At 30.5% G+C, this 25,013-nt stretch overlaps 1 protein-coding gene across 1 annotated transcript in view; it reads right to left on the reverse strand.

Annotated features, from left to right (window-relative positions):
• The window catches only part of LOC107456274 (uncharacterized), a 69,549-nt gene that overhangs the window by 39,245 nt on the left and 5,291 nt on the right, over positions 1 to 25,013 (reverse strand). The window lies entirely within an intron of this gene.

The following is a 25,013-nucleotide window of genomic DNA, read 5'->3' on the forward strand; positions in this document are numbered from 1 at the left end:
TTATGTGTTTAAAAAATAAATTTACGAAAAAATTTGCGGAGGTCTACATTTTTTGGCGACTTAAAGCTTGCGCCCAGCTAATCGAAAAATAACTATTTTCGTTTCTATTAGTACGAATTAGCAAAATCAAATTGAACATTAAGGTATTATTATTACAATTAATAGAAATTAATGAGCGATATTTTTGTTTTTATTGTTTTAATTAAGAATCGAAATTTCAACAGTTCAAACTGGATCGTTTTCAATACTAATTCATGTTAATATCACAAATTAAGAGGGTCCAAACTGATTGACATGTTCCCAAAAGTTAGAGTTAGAAAACGATGCAAAGACCTGAACTTACCTAGACTAAAATGCCTCTCGCAAAAGTACCAAAGTGATTGAGAGAATTGAATCCTACCGGAGAGTGAAAGGTGACTCTCTGAACCCCTTTCATGCAAATACTAAAAAATGGGTGTTGGTCACCAGTCAGGGATAAAAGGATCCATTGTCAACGCACCCAATGACTTGCACAAAACCATAAAGTGTCTTCCATGCAATACAATTGATTCATTCACTATTCATGTAAAATTTTAAAAAAGCCTAGATTTCAAATCATAGTTCATGTATGAACTTGTGGATCCGAAACGGGTGCATGATGCAGCTTGCAATCTAACAACCATTGTACCCATCCGAAAATGTTAATATTGATCTTGATTGGCTGTTCAAAGTCTATTCGGTCATTAAAAGAACATACACAGAATGTGTCTGAGCTGCATTCAAGTATGTCTGCGAAATTGTGTACCGAGCAGTTCAGGATAAACAGATGTCTAAGATGAAAACACAATAAAGTTGCGTTTCCAAAAAACAAAAATAGACAATAACTATTTTGTCAATGGGTAACGATTTTTTCTTTAATATTTTTTTTAAATTTAAACCACATCTAAACATGTTTTCAGAATTTGCGAAAATGGTTGCTGGCTAATATGCAAGTAGCATACCTGGTTAAGTATAGGTTAAAAAATGCATCTATTTAATAATTTCTCTTACTGTCTATAATCTGCCATTGGAAATAAAAAAAAATTTAATAAATTCTTAATAGTTCTTAATAGTCTATTAATAGTTCTTAACAGTTCTTAATAGTTTCTTAATAGTCTATTTAATAGTAAGTCTTAATAGTCTTTCTTAATAGTCTATTTTTAGTAATTTGTTTTTTAGGGAGAAAAAATATGTTGGTAAAGTGGAAGTTGTTTGCAAATTTGAAAATTATGACGTTCACTTCTTAAGATAAAAACATGGACATTTACTTTAATCATAAAACTTTAATTTTTTGAGGGGGAAAAAAAGAAATATTTTTTCAGTCTAAAGAAAAGAAATAATTGCTATAACTTCCATCGCCAGTCTCAATACACATTTAAAGTTCAGTTGAATTTTTTTTTTTTTTTTTTGTTGATAAAATTTAAAAAAAAACTGATTTTAAAATGTGTGTCAAATTGAATAAAGGTTTTCAAATCAATTGATTTACGCTCAAAATGTCTTTCTTAGTACAGTAAAATTATTCATCAGTATTTTATTTAATATGTGTATTTAGATAAAAATTATAGAAATTATGCAATTATTAGAAATTATACAATTTGGATTTGGATTCATTTTCCTGACCTGTAATAAATGACTACCTCACAAGTTTGTACAAGTTGTGTGTATATATGTATATATATATATATATAGCATAATAAATAAAAACAAAAAAACACGAAAAATATTTTAAAAAAACTATAAGTTTTACTTATTGCGCATAAGCTGCAAGTAAATAGAACTCATAAAATAAGTTCAACATGTAAAGAAAACAAAGGAAAAATTACAGAATTATGAAAAAAGGGAGAAAAAAAAGAAGAAAAAAAAAGAAAAGAGCAAAAAAATTTTAAAAAAATCCGGAAAATGAAAGATCAGCTCACGCAATGCAATATATATATATATATATATATATATAAAAGAAAGTCGTGTTAGTTACTTCACTTATAACTCAAGAACGGCTGAACCGATTTAGCTGAAAATTGGCAGGGAGGTAGTTTAGAGCCAGGAGAAGGACATAGGATACTTTTTATCCCGTGCGATAAACCGTTCCAGCGATATCAGTGAAAGTCGAAATGGAATTTTCTGATTGGTTAAAAGCTAGCCATTGTTTTAAATTTTGCTATAAATGATTCAATTTTCAAATATCTTGAAGATAACAACAGTGATATTTTCTATCTTATAACTCTATTCATTTAGAAAAGTAAATTAAAGTAAATTGCATATACTTTAATTTTTAATTCGCGCTTTTCTTTATGTCAGGTGAGCACAAGCAAGTAAAATCAACGAGAATAGATTTCTTAATTGTTGGTCGTATCACGGATTCAGTACTGTGAAAACTGTTTAATAAATATAAAGACAAAAGCAAATTTCATTCAAATTGCACGTTTTCAGAAATATTTATATTTAGTACGTAATTTTAGGTTAGCAAAATTAAATATACTTTTCGAAGATTTCAGTGCTGTGACAGTTGTCATTTGAAAACTATTAGTTTGTTTGTTTACTTATGCAAAGTTTTCGAATTCATCCATTTTATTTCTTTCATTTATAAAATTGATTTTTGTTTTAAATCTTATAATTTTCATATTTCTTATTCATCTCATTTTTATTGCTCTTTTTATTATTTAAAATATGTATGTGATATTTCGATTTAGCAAATTTGCGACCACTGCCAACTTTTACATTTCTTTTTCGTTGTCAGAAAGAATATTTGCAAAAATATGCCGCCTAAGCAAATCGCTCTTAGTCGGTCGACATCTCAAGCGCGCAAAAAGAGAACTACCCGTGTTTCAGAAACATCGGAGCAACGGGAAAAAGACTTGAAACTAATCGAGAACAGAATGCTTTTGCCCGTTCCTTAGAAACGTCTGAGCAACAGGAAAGAAGACTGTCAACAAATCAACTACGAACTACACAAGCCCGTTCGTCGGAAACATCAGAGCAACGGGAAGCAAGAATGAAAACCGACCGAGAACGCATTTCGCTATTCAGACGCTGCCAATACTCTGATTTGAATTTCAGTGCATTTCACTATGATCCGACAACAAACTATAGTCTTCCCCCAAGTGTCATCATCGGAGAAATATATCAATTATGTATGTTTTGTAATGCTCTCAAATTTAAAAATGAAACAGCTGAAATTTGCTGTTCTAGAAGCATACAGAAACTACAAGATTTTACGTCGCCTGCCGAGACATTATCAACCTTCGTATCAGGTCAAACAAACCAATCGAAACATTTTTTGGCGCATATACGCCGGTACAATTCGTGTTTCTAAATGACTTTATTCGGTGCTACACGTATCCTGAACGAGAATTACATCCCAACATTCAAAGTGCAAGGCCAAATTTATCATCGTGCAAGGATCACTTCTTTCAATGCCTAACGCAGATCATAAATTTCTACAAATTTATTTCATGGATAACACAAATGATCAAGTCAATCAACGTTGTCAGGTAAACAATGGCACTAAACGAAAAATTGTTACCGTATTACAAAAATTTTTCGATCAACATAATCAGTTAATTAGGCTGTTCACAATTGCCCTAGACTAAATGTCATCCGATATTTACAAAGTTGTTATTAGAGCTGAAAAAACACCTGTAGGCCACCACAAAGAAAAATACAATGCGCCAACATTGGATGAAGTGGCTATTGTTATAGTTGGCGAAGAATTTACCTCCCGCGATACAGTTCTTCATCGCAGAAATCGTGACGTTCAAAGAGTTCTCAGAAACGTATCGATCATATGATGCATTGCAATATCCTATTTTATTTTGGTGAGGAGAGGAGGGATATTATTTTAACATAAAATTAAGAAGTCCGCAAACAGGCGAGAAAACCAATAAGAAAGCAAGTGCAATAAGTTTTTATGCATATAGATTAATGATTGCCAAAACGCTGATAATCATACTTTAAAATGTCGACAATTAGTTCATCAATACATTGTCGATATGTATGCGAAAATTGAAACTGAACGCCTACTGTATATTAAATTAAATCAAACCAAATTACGTTCAGAAGAATGCATTCATTTACGGGATGCAATAATTAATGATGGTAACGTTAATCCTAATGATGTGGGGAAAATGATTATATTGTCGACTACATTTGCAGGGAGAAAAACTTGGACTCCCTGCAAATGTAGTATTCATACATGTCTGAGTATTCATACATGTGCCTTGGACTCCAAGGCACATGTATGAATACTCACAGGATGCAATGACATATGTTCTCGCATATGGGCTCCTAGATTTATTTATTACATTTACGTGCAATTCTGCTTGGATTGAAATTAGAGATATTTTGTTACCAGGACAATCATCATCGGATCGTCATGATATTACAGCACGTGTGTTCAAACAAAAATGATAATCTTTACTTGATTTCATTGTGAAGCGTCATGTTTTTAGAGAGACACGGTGTTGGGTGTACTCTATTGAATGGCAAAAACGAGGATTGCCTCAGGCACACATTCTAATTTGGTTTATTGAAAAAAAACCACCTTCTAAAACTGATCAGATATCAGCAGAAATTCTTGATGTCACCATAGATCCAGTCTTATTTCAGATCATTGTCCAAAATATGTTTCATGCTCCGTGTGCATCACCATACATGTCTGTTTGAAAATGCACTAATGATATCCTAGAGAATTAACTGCTTTTTTTCACCATTAAATAAAATTTGCATTTCAAATCATAATCGCAAATGTCATTTACACACTTAAATACAAAATTCAAATTCAAATTGAAAGCGTTGCAACGCACGCAGGGTACAGCTAGTATATATATATATATATATATATATATATATATATATATATATATATATATATATATATATATATATATATATATATATATATATATATATATATATATATATATATATATATATATATATATACATATATATATACATATATATATACATATATATATACATATATACATATATATATATATATATATATACATATATACATATATATATATATATATATATATATATATATATATATATATATATATATATATATATATATATATATATATATATATATATATATATATATATATATATATATATATATATATATATATATATATATGTCACGGCGAAAGACCGAGATCGGTGGTTGTTGACTTTCACCGGAGGAGAATGTCGACAAACACCAAACACGTCTGTGAAAGATCGAATATTTCATTACATTCTTGTACATTCGGACCCTCACCGGTGTATATCGACAATCAGAGATATGCTTTGGTGAATGTCCGAAATATTTATTACATTCGATTTGATATGAAATTATTCGCGGATATAATTACATTTATTCGATATTTTAACCCTACACTGATGTTTTTTTAAGGTTAAGTGCCACTGCCCGGTATATATTTGCCCGATGCTCCAAACACGGATGTTCCTTCTAATCTATCGTCAGTAAGTATCAAAATATAGAATAAATATAAATATATCAAATGAATATAATAATATTAACGAACAAATTATTATAAAATTGGATAGAACAAATATTTCGGACATTCACCAAAGCGACTATGTGATTGTTGACATTCACCGGTGAGAGTCAGAAATAAGGGTATTTAGCAAATATTTCGGACATACACCAAGCGACTACGTGAATGTTGTCATTCACCGGTGAATGCCAACATTCTCCAGATTTCGGTGTTTCACCGTAACATATATTATTAACATATATTATTGACATATATTATTACGTCCTATATATATTATTAAGAAATTGAACAACTTTATAATTTTCGGCATTAGCCAGCATGCAGAAAAACGACCAAATTATTATTTTTTTAAATAATTAATAAACTTATATTTAATATAGGTTTTCTTTTCTTTTTTTTTTTTTTTTTTTTGTTGTCGACAAATTTGAAAAAAAATTCCCTTTAGCCCCAAAGATAGTCTCCAAAGATGTTGCCGAGTAGAGTGCGCAAAAATGAATCAATTTATTTGCAAATATTAAACATCAGATTTGTGTGTCTTGTAAAAGAGTCGATTTGAAGAAAGACGACAAAGCGACGTCACGATTCACTGGAAATTGAGTGTGTGTTATGGATTGATGGGTTAAAAACAGATCTGGAGAGATGATTTTTTTTTCTTTCCTTTTTTCTGACCATCTTTCGGGCATTATGTATAGGGTGACCAGATTTCTTCGGGCAATTCCGGGGACACTCATCTCTACCCCCCCCCCCCAATTTTATCGACAGAAAAAATTGAAAATTTTTTTTTATCATTTATCTTAAAAAATATTTTTTTTTTTCTGGTTTACATTTTTTTTTATAATTTAGTACAGGGGTGGCGAACCTTTATACACCAACGCGCCATTTTTTCTAGAAAATTGCTTAATGAGATCATAGACGTGCCGTCAAATAATTTTGACTTCGTGATCATTGGGAAAATAATAATACTAAATACTATCAACTCAAAATTCTTTATTTACATTCAAAAAAAAAAAAAAAAAAAAAAAAAAAACATTTTGCAATGTCTCAGTTATACACGTAATTCAACTTAAAGTAACATCAGTGCGACTTCTGTTGCTGCAGATTAGAGGACAAATAACTTATATTAGGTCGTAGGAAGTTAGTTTAAGTAGGACTGTTAATTTTTTTTTTGCTAGTAATTTATTATTAGCTTTTTATGATTATTAATTGTTTTTTAGCATTAATTGTTAATTTCTTTATTAATAATTGTTTATTATTTTGTTTGTTTTTTGTGAATTTTAATTTAATTGTTACATATGCTTCATATAGTGCAATAACACTTCATAGTGCAATAACAATTGTGATCGGTGGCGTGCCCAAAATATTGTGTCACGTGCCATAAATGGCACGCGTGCCATTGGTTCGCCATCCCTGATTTAGTATATAAATTATATCGTTAAAGTCGTGATCATCACATTTTTAGACAATTTTAAAATCTGTTAACAAAACAATTGTATTGCTTTTAAAATTATACTATTTCTAAACACCGTATTTTTCTGAAGAATGAACCTTCTTTAAAATTTCAGGATTTTTTTCGAGTAATTGAGAAAATATGTCACATGAAAAATCAAAATTAATCAGTGCAGATAAAATCGCTTTCACTGTATTCACATCCATTCACGATTTTTCTTTAGTCCAATAGTTATTTATGCGCTAAAATACCCGTTCTACAGGCCCATTGCTGCTTGGCCAGCACATTGCAAGCTCAACAATTCTTTCGATATTTGTAAATGGTATATAGTTTTTTTGAAAATAATTGTTTATTTCGCGTTATTTGTCTGTTATGTGTACGGATTGGTACCATTTATCGTCTTTTGAATCCAAATAACCTTCAAGATAAGTAAACTCGTCAAATAAATCGTCGGAATTAACATTCAAAATTGCACATTTTGAAGAGAGAGATAGAACTGCCTCGTCGAATTCAGACCGTGAAGGCTTACAATCTAAAAGAAGGCACTTCAAATCAGACATATCATCATTGTTATCGTTCCAAGCTTCTAAATATGAAATCGCAGCTTCATAGAATTCTTTAGACGTTTCTAAATAAGAATCTTCAGTAATGATATTCTCAGCAATCAATTTAGTCAATTCAGGTTTTACAACAAGTGGAACAAATTTGGCATTCTTTCGTGCTTTCAATATAAATATCAAATCCTTGACAACCGCTCCAGATTCAATAACACATTTGTCATCGCTTTCAATTTTCAAGATGCTTTGATTAAAAATTGCAGCATGCGAATGCGCAAAAAACAACCATAACTCGGTTGTTTCACTCTCAAAATAATTCTTCAAGATTTTTGGGCACTTTTTTTCAGACAACATAAATTCTTTAAGAGATGAATAAATTTTAGGAATTCTTTCTACAGCAGGAAGTAATGTCAACCACCTAGCATGAATGTGTCCTAAAATTTGATGATATTCTTGGTCAGCATACTCACAAAATTCGTTCAGTCTTTCGATTCGGACTGTGAAAATTTTAAAAGAACTAAAAAGCTTAGATACCATAACTTCAATATCTACAGGCAAACAATCAAAAGCAGTTTTAGCACCATTATGTATAATATGCGCATTACACCCAAAACCAAAAATATCTCTTCCTAACTCAGTTTGAAGTTTAGTATGAACATTTTCAGTTCCTCTTATTAACAATCCTCCAAAATTTTAGTATTATCCGCAGACAAACCAGCCATTTTATCCTTCAATTGGATCTCGAATAGTGCGTTTAATATTTCTAAAGATAAAATCTTAGCAGTTTCTCCTTTAATTTCGTTTAGTGATACAAGTTTATTATTAATTGGATCTTTAGCACAGTCCCACTGAAAATACCGCACTAAAATAGGAAGTAATTTTACATGATTGTGATTGGAAGTATCGTAAGATATTGTTACAAATTGAACAGACTGTAAATCTTTCTTCAATTCAAGAAATACCCACGGAGAAAAAACATTGACAGCGATAGCTTCGCCTTTTGTTCGGGCACAAGAAAATTTCTTGTCTACAAATTTCTTCTGTAAATTTGAAGTACAGTTCATACTACGAAACGATTGGTTGTGACGAATGGTGTGAAATGCAAGCGTTCCATCATATGTTGCTAAGTCAAACTCTTTTTTGGATGGTTCCAGCTTACGAAAAAACTGTTTGACGGATTTCGTTTTTGTTTTTGCTGCCAAAGCTTCTTTGTGTTTAATTGTAAGAATGTGATCTGCTACAGCTGTTCGTCCACCACTTCCAACTGAAAACGTTGCTCCACACATTGTACATTTTACTTTGGAAGAATTATCAGGATTCGGTTCAATAAATGGAAACTCGTTTTTCCAATCTTCCAAAAAATGGCATTTTCTTTTTTTTTTGTTTCTGTTGCCATATTGACATCTATTTTAAAGAAATAAAAATATTTTTCTAAATATATATTACGATAACAAATTATGAGGTTTTCAAAATGTAGAATAATTAGAATTTTAAAAATTAATTAGTCGTAAGTGATAATAATAACAATTTCATAAATAATGGTTTTATACTTTATTGGTTAGATATTTATAAAATGTTTACCTAATTATAAAATGTTTTAGTTATTTTTCTAAAATAAAACGGAAACGTAGTAATTGTTGTTGTTTTTAGCGGAAATCAGCTAATATTGGCAGTTTATGTAACCCAAGATATTAATTGTTTTAAAAGCAGCAACTAATATTCATGTTACGTCTTGTTTTAAACTTCTTTTCTTTTATAAACATGTCTGGCGTACAGCCTAGTAAAAATGTAAACATAACTAGATATTAAAGTTACGTGTTCCAAAATTTCTGTAGCATAAGTTATAGTGTGTTCTTAAAAACCAGTTTACATTTAATTTTTCAATGCTTACATTAATTCGTATGAAAATTTTTGAGAAAATAAAAATTACATATAACATATTTTTATCAAATATTTTACACAAAATTTTTCAATTTTATAACCGGAGACAAAACCGGGGACGCAAACCGACCGGGGACAATCCCCGGAAATCGGGGACGTCTGGTCACCCTAATTATGTATGCATCATAACTATGGAATGATTATTGTTTCTGTATTATACACTAGCTTGCCGATAGTATCCTGACACACAGAGGTATATACGTGCAACCTCTATTTAACGAACTCACTAAATCCTGATAATAAGTTCATTATATGGAAAATTAGTTAAATATAAATTCACCTTTTAAAATACTTAAGCAACACAAAACAGGTTTTAAATTCATAAACACCAGACTTAATTAAAATAACAAATGACGCACTTTTATCTTGTAAACTAGCATGTACTATTTATTTTATAAATCTTAACCATCAAAGAAATCTGCATGGCAAGCAAGAATATAGCAAAAACATTATACAGTATTACACTATCATGCTACATACATTTTCAGCTAAAAAAAGGCTAAATTTATGTGTAAAAGTACAGTTGCATTTATTATAAAAGTAATGTTAAACATACATTATCTCATGCGCTCTTAAGTTTAATGGCTACGGATAAAATTCGTTAATTTGAACTGAGTTTTTCGTTTGAAATGCAAACAAAAAGGGAATTTATTGCTTTCTCTAAGATAATTTTTAGAGAAAACAATAATACATTTCGTAAAGCAGTGGCTTCGAAAATTAATTCAAGGTTATTTCCCCCATAAAATGCGTTAACAAATTTGAAATGTTAAGAAATATTTAGGGAAAGTGAATCTCAATGAAAAGTTCGTTCAATAGAAAATTCACTTCGCCGCTTGGAAGTTATTTTACAAAGAAATTTCCGAAATGTTCTTGGTTCCTCGAAAAAATTCTTAAAATAGTGAAATTCGTAAAATAAAAGTTCGTTAAATAGAAGTCCGACTACATCCTGAGTCACCTATTAATAGCATGTTGTTCCCGCATCTGTGCAACACCTCCTAGACTAAGGAAGGCCTCAGGACGGATCAATTTTGTAATCCGATGTGACGAAGTTAACTGCGCAGTTGATGAAAAATAAGAAAGATGTCATTACGTTCGGGGTACTAAATTGCGCAGTGATTGAAAATACGAAATATGTCATTACGTTTGGACTACTGAAGGATATTTATGGTAACCCGTGCAGAGGCCTACTCTTTTCTAGGAGGTGTTGATCTGTGGCAGCCTGCACACGAAGACTTCCCTCCAGTTTTTCAATAGGACTTCCATCACAGTGCTTTGCAGTGAGCGATTTGGCTCTGTCCCCAAAGGCGCTCTATGGGGTTCTGAGTAGACCAGTCCAGTTCGTCAAACCACATCTGCGCAAGCCTCCATGTGGTGCCTGCTGTAAGAGAAATGGACCGAAATATTGCCCTAGAGTGCATGGTCCGCATACATCTCACAGATCATCTGTTTCCAAACCACTTATAACAAACGGATTCATGTTCATTGAAATTCCGCCCAATGGTTCTCGAGTTCTGAATCTGTTAGTTAAGATTCAATCTGGAATTCCTTAGAGTGAATTTCGTGAAGCTAACTTTGACATTCGTTTCATGAATTACGACACGTGAATATAATAAATAAGTAATTTAACTCTAAATTGCCTAAGGAAGTCATTTTGACTGCTTTTTAATTTCAATTAGAAACAACAATGATGCACACAATTTCTTAGAATTTTGTACAACATATAATTTTTTTATTGTTGATATTTACTGATAACTTGTTATATAACTGTAAATAATATATGAAAATATTAAAAATTAATTTTAAATAAATTTCTTTACACGTTATTCTTTTACAATCCAGTCATTTTGACTGCTTTTGGACAATATAGGTATGTATACTAAGTATCAGTCTTTCTAGTGTTAAAGTATAGAAAAAAAATGAGCTCATGTACACCTAGAGTCAATCATCAAGTTTCAAATATTGAAAGAAAATGTCGTCAAAATAACAAAATGCAGACAAATCATGGCAAGCTTACTTATAAAGGAAGTCATCTTGCAATTATGGGTTGACTGCTTTTGTCTTTTCTTTTTTTTTTATCGTTGCATATAAGAACTTATTCAATTAGAAAATTTTTTTGTGGAAAGGCTTCGGCGTATAAAAATGTTAAAGTTTATGAAGTCATTCGTAATTTAAAAAAAAAAAACATACATGACGATAAGCAATTCTTGACCTTGGACAATACGAGTTTAAAAAAAACGTTCAATGAATTTTTGTTCTTTTTGAGAATAGGTGTAATAAAGGGGTGTGTTTTGTGGGATAATTTTACTGTTCATTTCTCCTCTGATTTGACTTTGAGATGGGAACTGTCAAGCGTGTCGTCATCACCAAGAAGTTTTTTTCAACCAATCAGAGCTGCCAACACCCTATTGGTTGTCTGAATTCGAAACAGCACAAAATGATGATGTGTTCCAAAAGTGGCAACAAAATGCCTGGAATTAAACACAGTTTAGGGATATTAAATGGGTGTCTTTATCCGAGAAAAGAAGGAAATGGCAGAACGTGCCTTAGAAGAATGAGTAACACCGGCAGGAGATCTTATCTCTGGGAACATTCGAATGGAATCTTCCCTCTTAATGCCGTTCATTCTAACAATTTAGCTTTCGGTAACCTCCCCCCGAATCATTCCTTCTGTCCTTGTAGGATGAAATAAGATTAAGATAAAGAACAGGTATGTGAGAGAAATGATATAGGATAGCGTAACATGTCAACGGGTGCTGAATAACACTTATTTATTTTTCAATTTAAGTTTAAGCGAACCAACATCGTGAGACTCTTTTTTCAAAAACATCTTAAAACTTGCTTCTAATAAAAATAAATAAAAACAAGTTATAAAAGCAGAACATAACGAAGAACAAAAAATTATTTTATTCCATTCTTTTATTATAATTAATTTTTATTGCTAACATTTTTTTGTGACAGACTTAACACTTAGAAAAACTGAAACTTAGTATATACCTATATTGCCCAAAAGCAGTCAAAATGACTGGATTGTAAAAAGAAAAAATAATGCGTAAAAAAATTTGCTTAAAATCAATTTTCAATATTTTTTATATTGTTTACAGTTATATAACAGGTTATATTAGTAAATATTGACAATAAAAAATTTATATGCAGGGTTTCCCAAAACGACCGCATAAACTCTGCACAGCTAGATTCCAAGTTGGGAGTACATAAAAACTGCCCAAAGTAGCCTTCCTGTACGATCCATAGTTTATGATAAAAATACGAAAAAAACAAAGTATGACGTCACTGCCGGTTCAAGAAAAAAACACTTTATTGGGCATTCCACGACGTGCTCAAGCCTGCCTCGACATGCTCGGCCGACACTTTGAGCATCTGCTTTAAATTGTGTATTGTATACTGCTGTTGATATGTTCAATAAAGTGTTTTTTCTTGCACCGGCAGTGACGTCATACTTTGTTTTTTTCGTATTTTTATCATAAACTATGGATCGTACAGGAAGGCTACTTTGGGCAGTTTTTATGTACTCCCAACGTGGAATCTAGCTGTGCAGAGTTTATGCGGTCGTTTTGGGGCACCCTGTATTGTACAAAATTCTAAGAAATTGTGTCCATTATATACATCATTGTTTTTCTAATTGAAATTAAAAGCAGTCAAAATGACTTCCTCAGGCAATCTAGTGTTAAGGAATGAATTCCACTTTTTAGTATCATTGCATAAAAGTCAACTTCATAAATAAGACAATGAAGACAAATTTGAAAAAAATATGACAGCCAAAGCTGACGTCGTCATGGAGTAACTGCAAGACGCAATTGTAATAAAATAAACATAGAGACAACGCCCCCTAATCTGCGCGGTTAAAAGAAATAAGAACAGCAGTTAAGTAAGTAGTGACGTCATTAAACGAAAAACTTAACTGAGGAGACTTGAATAGAAATGGAATTTTTAACCCAATGAAAAACTAATAATTCTCAATCATATTCTTTATTTTAAAATCAATATTACAAAAATTAAAAGGGAAACAATTGTTTTCTGGATTTTTTAAAAAATTACTAGTTGCCTCTTGAAAACTTAAAACATTATTGCAAATTTTATTAATTCTAAACAATTGAGAAAAAACTAAATTTTTGAAAATTTCACTGCACAAATTAGTATCAAAATAGCAGAAAAAAATAACTTTAAAATTAAAAGCTTTTCTTTGATCAAAAACACCAATTTTAATTTGTTGATCTCTAGGGTAAACCAACCAGTGAAGGAACATTTCATATATATTGATTAAAAATAAGTATTTGAAAGTTTTTCTTTAGATTGATTGGTAACAATAACTTACTGCCAAACAATTGGAAGTCATCTAGCAATGTTTTGGATTACCTGGTCAAATAGACTTCTCTGGGAAAAATTTTGAATTTCTTATAATCTCTGCAACACCTTGTTTCTTTGAAAAAATTATAAGGAGAGTGTTTGGATTTATATGTTTGAAGTGGAATTAATTGCATGTAATAGTTTTATTTTTCTCACTGCGAAAAAGAGAATTCAAAATAAAGTTATTGAAGTTACGTTTTATTATTTTTTTTAAAGCATCACAGCATAATAAAGTACTGAGATAAGGGGGTGTTTATTCACTGGATCACCAAACGAGGAAAAACCAGTGAAGGAACAAGTGTTCCTTTACTGGGTTTTTTTCTAAGTTAATGAAAATAAAAGATAAACTTTAATTTTCTTGTACCTCTAGTGATGTTTTGCATCAAAAGTAGGTTAAAAATACGAAAAACAATTTATAACCAGTGAAGGAGCAGGCATGTTCCTTTACTGGGCATAGATTTCTGAGTGAATGAACAGTATGTGTTAATATGTTGACACTTTAATTTTCAATTCATGATTACAAAAAAAAGTTTACATTTTCCAAGTATTTATATGTTATAATTTCTAGAATAGGCTTGTTTTTAAATATTTTTATGACTTATAAATTCATAAAGAGCATTAAAAAAAAACCAAAATTAAGTGTTCCTTTACTGGGTGTTCCTTCACTGGTAAGAGCTGTTCCTTCACTTGGTCTTCTTACTACTTGTTATTTGAACCTCCAAAACTTTAAAACAATATTATGTAAGTTCTCCACAATTATTTTTACATAATTTGCAATTAGTAACAAATATGTTGACACTGTCATTTAACTAAAATTACGAATTTTGAAATTAATATGATTTTTTAAAAGGCAAGCGAAGCTTAAGTGTTCCTTCACTGGTTAGTTTACCCTATATGGCTTATTTCCATGAAAGAAAAGTTCATTTCTTTTATGTTGCCTTTTTAAATTGGGTTGGCGGAAATCAATGGTTAGAGGTAAGTTATAAAATAACTTCTTACGGTCAATAGTTTTGTTACGGTAAATAGCTGTCCCTTGCATTTGAGAGCTTTAAAAATACCTAATAATGGTGCAACTTTCCTCTACTTTTATTAAAGAAGAAGAAAAAAAAGGAAGAATGAAAATAGGTGTTTTTGTTTCTACTTTTGGTGCAATTTTCTACTGTTATTTGGAGCTAGTAAAAATATCAAAATATGGTAAAATCGAGCTCCAGTCAGCCAGCAAATGAGTACTCATTTTTGGTGCAACGTGACTCTGAGTTTTTAACAATGTACTGAAACATTAAAAATTGATGAAGTATAGATATATTAGGCCGTTTTTAAGATATCTGTCGTAGGTTCGAGCATTGAATTCATTAAAAAACCCACCCTTTGAAAAACCTGAAGTTCGGGAATAGAAAAATTAAAATTGAAAGAAAAAAAAGATACGATAAAAAATAAGGAAATGAGAAATTATTTCTTTTTATCAAAAAAACATCCATTTGAGTTATAGACGAATTGAATGTAATCGAGAATATCTGCAGACAAATTAGTTTTTAACAGAGTGAATTCATTTGGATGTACAGTTTCGGTAGCATCCATAAAATTGAATCCAATAAAATCTGAAATCATTCTTAAACAAAACGACGCCTTTTTGTTTTTTCGGAGCAAAAATATGTTAGCAAGAATAATTGAAAAATGAGTTCCTCCTGAGGATCTGCCAACAATTTACAGAAACGCACAATTTCACCATTGAAAATAAAATTATTTGAGATGCAGTCTCATTTTGCCAATTTACAAAATCGATATCAAAAATCTTGTTGATATCAAAAATATATGAGAAAAGAACATATTTTAAATTTGTTAAGGGATGCACGGGTCATAAAACTCTATTATTATTAATAATTATTACTATTTTCAATAATCCAAGTAAATTTTGAATCATAAATAGGATTAATTGAAAAGTATTTAACAAACAACATTCCCTTTCATGTCTAACAGATGTGATAAAGCGAAATTTAGTAACAAATAACTTTAGGTGTTCAATGTTGTTATTTAAAGTGAGATTTTTTAGTTTATTGGAACAAAGTTTACGTATATGTTTGAGAATTGGAAGTCTAATAAATTAAGATGAAACTATTTACAAATATAAAATGATATAATGTTTCTGAATGTCGTTGATTAGCTATTGAATTTAAGAAATTGTTTAAGTCTGAAATATAGCGCCCAATCAACGAAAAATAATACGGAGTTTTTAAAATACACTCTATAACAAAAAAAAATCGACGCATCAAGAAGCAATCATCCGATTACAGTGCCGAGCCAGATTACAGTGGTGCATGGCTCGATCAGGCTGGAATGATGCCGACTGGGGACGTATAGTCCTTAGCGACAAATTAATACCCTCAACAAGACATTATGGTTTGGGGTGCCATTTCCTTTGACAGCCGGACCCCTTTGATCGTCATTAGAGGTACACTTACTGCACAGCGGTACGTCGACGATATCCTAAGACCTGTTTTGCTACCGTTCCTTTTGCAGCGCCCTGGGCTGGTTTTTCAGCAGGACAATGCCAGACCACATACGGCACGTGTTGCTATGAACTGTCTGCAAGCTTGTCAAACTCTTCCTCGGCCTGCCAGATCACCAGACCTCTCTCCCATCGAACATGTCTGGGATATAATGGGAAGGCGATTGCATCTGGCACGTAATGTTGATGACCTCGTTCGACTATTGGATCGAATTTGGCAGGAAATACCGCAAGAGACGGCAGCTTGTATCCAGGCTAGAGGCGGGTCAACACCTTATTGAACTTGTTACTGTAACTCTGCAATAAATTATTCAATTGTTCTGAAATTTTAATCATTTACTATTCTGTACATTGTCTTCCTATCCACCAATTTCCGTTTCAATCGGACAACTCCTTCTTGGTGCGTCGATTTTTTTGTTATAGAGTGTAAAAGACATCCTCAAGAAAAATTGGAAGTAGTACTTTGATGCTCAAATTAAAAATAAGCAAGTAACATAAAAAAAAAAAAATTTAAAAAAAAAAAAAAAAATTCAATTCCTACTTAGGTCAACAAACAAAATTTTAATTTTCGTTACTTTTTATTAAATAACAAATAGTTTTTTCTCCCATATAAAACTGAAATTAATGAATTAAATTTAATGAATGAATTAATATTCGCGAAAACTGTATTAACATCATCCACAACGAGTTTAAGAAAATGTATTTGAAGTTGAGTGGATGCATGAAAAGTATTTTATATAACGATTGAAAATTTGAACAAGATATAGGGAGAGTGTGAACTAATAGAAAGAATTGAATAATAGTCTAGTACTTACGATGAAAAAATTGCCATAAAATATTTTTCGAGATAGAAAAATTGTCATTTTATACTGCGCACGCATTCAATAATATTAAATCGCTCAGTAAAAAAAAAAATTCGAAATTCAAAGGGGCACTTATTGAGCAAATTTTTCCGAATACTTTTCTGAATACTATTTTTTTCTCAATTTTTCTGAATATTTTTTTTTTCTCAAATTGTCATTTTGGTATATGAAACAGATTTTGGTATATGAAATAGATTGGTATATGAAATGAATATTTGGTATACTAAAAATTACATGAAATGTTGAACCAAACTCAAAGAATGTGAAGCTTAAATGGGATTTTCACGAATACCTTTGTGCTGGAGTGATATATTTAGCTAATTTAATTTAATTTTTTATTATTTTTATTATAAGTTTTAAAAAAATGTACTTGAATTTGAGTGGATAAATAAAAAGTATTTTATGAACAATTGAAAATTTGAACAAGATGTATATAGGGAGAGTGTGAATTAAAAGTAGGAATTGAATAATAACTTCTAACTAAAAAAACATATATTATATATGTTTAACCAATTTTAACGCAACACTGCTCCTAAATAAGAATTTGGAAATTAATCAAAAAATGGGTAGCAACTTTTTCACTATTCCATATCACGACAAAACTGCGCTTATTTGATCCAAAAGTCTACTCCCTTGAACGACTTATTTTTTAAAACAAAGCTTAAAATTATTGATTTTTTATAAAAGTCAATATTTTATTCGAAATATTCCTGAGAAATGATAAACATGACTTCTCGATAAAAACAGGCAGAGTAAAAACATATTAAATAAATAACAATAAAAACTTTCCATTCCATCCCAAATTTCTTTCCATAAAAGAAAATTTCAATTTATATTTGTAAGAAATATTCAATCTATTTTTTAAATCTCCTTAATAATGGATCGATCGATTTTAATAATCAATTAAGAAAAAAGCTGTGTGGTGTGAACTAATAGTAGGAATTGGAAGGAGAAAAAAAATAGGTCTGAATTTAACTCCCTTAGAAAGTACAAATTAAACATAACAATATTCATTTTACCCTTAACAATATGTGTTATAGTTATTATCAGTAAAACTCGAATGAAAATCTGAATGACAAATACATTCAATTGTGTAATGTTGGTTAATCCCATTTAAACAAAACTCGCAAAAGGTTTCTTTGACGGAAAGTAGTATCCTTGTTTACATTAAAATTCTTAATATTTGAATTAAGCTTTGAAAGGTATTCTGAAGTTATTTGGTTATTAACTCTATTGGGAAATTATTTAAATTGTAATCAGATTTTATATTAGATAATCGAAGATTATTTTTATATCCGCCATTGAACATTCGACCCAATTTTGGGTTTAAAGACTACTAATGTTCAACTCAGTAACCTTGTCATTTTGAACCAATCCAGAAGACAAGGAAACTCCTGGATCAGTACCACCAGAGGTATTGATTTGTTATGGGAACATGGAGAACTTTGCGATTCGACAGATTTAACGTGCACCCATCACCATTTTACAACATGGGGAGTCTTCGGCCGGCGGGGATCGAATCCACGAACTCTTTGACATGGACCCTCTGCAATCGATAATTAATATCCAGACGCGTTGAATATGTTTCATTTCCCTATGTGTGCACACACCTAAAAATACAGTACCTGGGACAAATCATTCGATGTAAAACTCCATGTAAAAACTTAATTATCAGGGGATGCTATACAGCGTTATTGTTTATAGGAGACCTTGTTGACGTTCGTGTATCAAATGAGACGATGTATAATATTAATGCAATGATTGAATACATGAGACGATGTATTATATAAATATATCATACTTACTATATCAGGTATTACATTAGTCTACTATAATAATTAAACTAAATGATTAGTGGAACTGTAGTGTTTTAATAATTGCATGTTTTGCTCGAGTTTATAGGCAATACTCTTATATTTAAACATAAATGTATTGAGTTTTTACAGAGAAGATTTTTTATGTTCTTCCCATTTGTATTTATTTTTTACGTATTGCATTACAATGTTAACACATTAATACACGAACATAAACAAGTGCAAACTAGTTTCGGCAGCGTAAGAACAATAAAGCTGTATAGTATCACCTGATAGTTGAGATTTTACATAGAATCTTACAGTGCGTTCAGTAATTTGGCCACGGACTGTAGTATCAGCAAGATTTTTACTTTTTCTTTGGACACGTTGTTAAAAAAAAAATAAAAAAATAAACGTTTCACCGAAAAACACGCGAAAGCAAACACCAATAGAGACACCGATTTTACAAAGATAAAACTGACCCGTTGTAAGAGATTTCACCCCATTCCTGGTTCAACCAGACGCGTTTGATTTAATGACGAACGACCCGGCAGGTTTCAACAAACGACGAATCTATCGAAGCAGAGGAACGTTAAATTCAACCTTTATTCTTTGAAAACTTTTAATTATTGCTTCGACCATACATATTTCTGCCTGGCCAAATTATCAGACGCACTATAAGATTCTACGTAAAATCTTAATTATCAGTATATACTATACAGCTTCATTGTTTTACTTATTTTTTACTTTCCTGTGGTACATATGTTAAATTTTCTTTCCAAAATGTCTGCAAAAACAAAGCTGTCATCAAAATTTTAGCGATGATTATTGTAAAGTATAAAATACTGATCTCAATAATAATTATAGGCATTACTGTGCTTCGAAACGAAATAAAATTTCCGTTTCCATTTTGTACAGCTATATCAACACAAAGGCTTACAAAATAACGTTGTGCTTTTTTATGCATATTTTAGAAATTTTTACTTGTCAGTTCAGATTAAAGGTAAATTAGTATTTTCAGTGGGGAAAAAATTATGTTTTCGTTCTTATATTTCAGTGTGCAGTGCTTAAAAAAAAAGCAACCGTTGGAATGCATATCTTATTTATTAAAATTTACAACACATTTAAATATTTAGCTGAAAAGTTAATTATTTAGTGTTCATTTTTATTATAATTCCAATCGTACGGAGTTATTCTCGGTAGTATCTTAGTCGAGCTTGGCGCGATTTTAAAAATTGTAACCAGCACCAAAAGGACAGACTATTGTCGCCAAAATCAAAACGAGGCTTTTATGTCTGCGGAAAATATAAATATTCAAAGCAAAAGCGAGCATTCTGATAACGTAAATAATTTTTAAACACATGTGAAAGTATGAATGATAACAACTATTATTGTTATTGAAATACTTGATTACAAATATTACGCTTAATTTGAATTAAAAACAATTGAAAGTAAAATGTGCAATTATAAAAAAATTTAGCTTTATTGCCCCAACCGTCGACCAAAGCGCCCCCTGTCAGTTAGAACTAGTCCTAAGAGGTATTTGTTATTTAGTTTACTCACTGTGCATATACCTTTTCGGCATGATATCCCAGAGTTGGGCAACCTAAGTGATTCGAATCAATCGAATCAGTTCACTTTGGTGATTTGAATCACTGATTCGAATGAAATCAATACTAATTTGAATCACTCACTGATTTGAATCATTGAATGTTTTGATTAAAAAAAAAAATTTAACACTAGAAGGACTGAAACTTTGTATATACAACCTATATTGCCCAAAAGCAGTCAAAGTGAGTGGATTGCAAAAGAGTAAATAATGTGTAACGAAATTTGCTTAAAACTAATTTTTAATGCTTTTTATATTATTTACAGTTATATAACAAGTTATTAGTAAATATTAACATTAAAAAAATATTATATGTTGTACAAAATTCTAAGAAATTGTGTCGTTATATACATCATTGTCTATCTAATTGAAATTAAAAGCAGTTAAAATGACCTCCTTAGGCAATCTAGTGTTAAATATGATTTATCTATAATAAAAATGACTAGTTTAAGGCGCCAAATATATATATATATATATATATATATATATATATATATATATATATATATATATATATATATATATATATATATATATATATATATATATATATATATATATATATATATATATATAAATATACAGTTTTTACAGAGCAAACGGAAAAAATGCCCGAAACTAACAAATGATAATAAAGTAAAGAATTATAGTCCAGCTGGTGGAGTGATAGGGAAGGGGCAGGGATGGAAGGCCAAACTTGTGGCTTTATGTACCCCCTAAAATAATTAAGTCAAGTTTGTCATTTCAAATTCAGTGTTGTTGTACAAAAAAAAAAAAAAAGAAAAAGGAAAATATTGAGAAAGGGTGAAAAAGGGTTTTGTTTGTTTTATCAAACAAACATGTTTTGGAATCAAGCATCTAAATGTTTGATACCATCCAAGTAAGGTCCATCTATAAAATGACATCTCCAGAGTTTTTATTGACTCGTTTCGTGTTTATGAAAGAGGGGGGGGGGGCTGAGCTCCATACCGATCGATAATCATACTTCCAACTAAAGACATCTCCCGAATCTCCTACAGCACAACATTTCAATCGTTCCCTTACTATTTCAAATAGATGTTATTACACCATTTCATCCTTCAATATCGTTATGCTCACCCCTTTCTGACTTGCTAGAGTGCTCACATTCCCAAATAGAGCCCTTTACCTCGCGAAAGCACGAGACGCAATTGTTTCCGAAATATCGCAAACAAAATGTATCTCTCCCATCGAAATTTCAATTACTTCCTGGCTTATGAATAAGCTAACTAAAAGGAAGAAAATAATAAAATAAACCATTCAAGTATGTTAAAAAAGATGGAATAGTTTTAATTATATCGAACCAAAAACGAATAACGTGAACTGCACTACTTTCGGGTAAAGAAAAAAAAAGAAAAAAAAATAACTACCGAAGACGCCTTACCCACACGAAAATTATTTTTGTTTTAGAGGTGACAAAATTAAAATTCTTTCGTTAATTTACTTGAGAAATGTGAGGAAGAAATGCTTCTAAATGTTCTAAATAAGAGGGAGAAATGCTTCTAAATAAGAGCTGGAAATGCTTCGCTTTACCTACATTACTATTTTTAAAGTACACAAAAGTGAATTTTTCTTCTTCTTTTTAATAAGTATTAAAATGCAAACTAAATTATGATAAGATAAAGAAAATTAATTTATTCTTTACATTTTAAATTTTATAGTGGCGGACAAAAGGGGCTCTTTTCTAAAAACATTAGCTGGTCATTTTTAGCTGATTTTTTCGACATGATTTTTTTTAAAAATATATTTAAGTTGAAACTATTATTTGTTTTTTCACTATCGTAAAGTTCTGTTTGAGTTGGAACATGAGTTTCATGATAAGAAAGATAAATTTTAGTTTTTATGGGCCTTCAGACATCAAGCAAACAAAAAATACTTGTCTCAGCTAGACGTTTCAAAATAGATAATCTAAAACAGGGATTTCCAACTTACATGAGGCCGGGGGGCCGCAATTAAAAACACCAGTCAAATGCCGGCCACAACTTTATAAAAATTTTATATAGGACTCTTTAAAGTTTGAAGGAACGTTAAATATTACTGTCAGGTTTTTATCAAAGTTTTTTTAATATTAAAAAGCAAAATAACAAGCATTACAAATATTGCTTGTTGCGTATAATTTTGAATCTTCTCTTATTTAGAAACTTAGTGACAAGAATTTTTTTTCTTTTAAATTTAATTCTGTGATGAATTAACATTTTTTTCAAATTATTAGGAATTATAGCAACAACAAAAAAAAAATTCGTAATCATCTGAAATACATGTTTTTTTTTTTTTCTTCTTTTCTGCTCATGCGATATTCAATTCAAGGAATTTAAAAGAAAAAAAACATGATACTCATTCCCTCTTTTATGCGTTTGGAAATTTACAAATGTAAATAATTTCACACAAAATGAGTGGTTTCAAAAAGCTAAATGGGAAAAAAACATTTTCGAGAAAATTTCTGATACGCACATGCTGACAGTTATTCACAAAATACAAAAAAAAAAAAAGAAAAAAAAAAGCGAAATAAAAAAGAGCAATGCACGATTATTATTGTATTTGAATGAATATTTTCTTGGGTGCAAATCCTGTGAAATAAATTTTTTTGCACCGTTGGTATGTTAAATTTCACAGAAACGAAGAAAATAGGTTTTAAGCGAAAGAAGAGTATTTTAAACCTAGATTGATTTTTAAGGAAATTATCCGCAAAGAAAAAAAAAAACGACAACTAATATATTCCAGTTTGCGGGCCACAAAAAAAAAGGCTTCGCGGGCCGTATGCGGTTGCAGTTGGTACCCACTGTTCTAAACGAATTAATGTTTCGTGAATAGATTAAAACAGGAAGGTGAGTTTTTGGCTCCCACACATAAAAAAAGAAGAGCAAAAAATATATTTATGATCGTTTTCAACATGAATGTAAAAATCCTTTTTTAAATGCGGATATTAAAAATGCTTAAATTAAGCAATTTCTTTTTCAGTTAATGAAACTATAAATAAACATTTTAAATGAAATATGCCTTTCTTTCATCTTGTGTTGTAAGATTGCGTTGGACTGTTTTAAATCAATAAATTGGCTCTTTATTTTGTGTTGATATTTTGAAGGTTTAACTGCTACACAGTCTAAAGTTATTTTTGAAAGAGTTCTTCTAACAAATAGCAATAATAATAATAAAATAAATATAAAAATTTGAGAAGACAAATATTTTTTCTTCATGTTAACACACGCGTTATGTAGAATTGGAGAATCAACTTTCTCAACAACTAAACCTCAACAACATTCTGTATGGGAAGAAAATTGCAAAACATTTGCAGTCCTTTGTTTCAAAACGACATGGAAAGAAAAAAATACTTGATATCATTCATTGAATTTTGTCCCTTTGAAAAAAAGTGTATTTTTCAATAAAAAAAAAAACAATTGAATGATACTATCAAAGTGTTTTAATCGTTCATTACACGGTTTAATGAAGTAAATAATTTCTTTTTTAAAAAATGATCATTAAAATCGATTCCAAAATGTATGTCAGAGAGTTTCTGCATCATATTTAGAATCCTTGTCAAAAATTATCCCGAGTGGTATATATTAGATAGTATGTAGATATTTCTCGGAAAAAATGGTTAAAGAACAATTTGTGGTATGGTTATTTTACCATATTTAATCAAAACAGTCAAATAACCATAAATAAAAGGGTAATCAAACTGTTAAATTTGGGAAAAAACTGTTTATTAACTGCTTTCACGTAATAGGGTTAAACAACCCAGAATTTTATCGCACCCACTAGAATGACCTAATGAAGCTACTTAGTCCTTTCCAAATGTGTACATAACATAGGACTTATCTGTCAGTCTCATGACCGGCAGAACTGGAGTTCGAGTGTTAACACCCCACTATTTCCTCCATTCCCTTCAATACAAGAAGAATTCCCAGTGTCCGGCCCTCTAACAATTAATTTAATAATTAATTAATAAACTAATTAATTTCTTTTACGTTTTTGAAAAATGCAAGTTGCAAATGGTTAAAAAACCGTATGGCTTTGTATTCATGGTTTTGTAACCATACTTTTTGTAAAGGGTTTCGAAACCATAAAGGAAAAATATGTTCTCTACCGTAAGCTTTACGGTTAATCGGTAAGCTACCAGTTATTTTACCATAATTTTAGAATGAAAATTTTAACAGTGTGGAGAAACTGTTAAAAATGGCTAACATCTGGCTACGACTTTCTTTCTTTGCTTAGTTATTATTTTGCCACTTACTCGATGTGCCTACTTTTTTTTAAAAGTAAAATGACTAAACATTATAGACCACCCGGTTTGAAAATTCTCACCTTACTACTGCATTTATTCCTTCAAAATATTTCAGTTACGATCAGCTCCCCGACAAGTTTAATATTTTGTTTTTTTTAACAAATAAACCT

This window comes from Parasteatoda tepidariorum, chromosome 9, assembly GCF_982258835.1.
Source record: "Parasteatoda tepidariorum strain Cologne lab strain chromosome 9, Ptep-v5.0, whole genome shotgun sequence".
Lineage (NCBI taxonomy): Eukaryota > Metazoa > Arthropoda > Arachnida > Araneae > Theridiidae > Parasteatoda > Parasteatoda tepidariorum.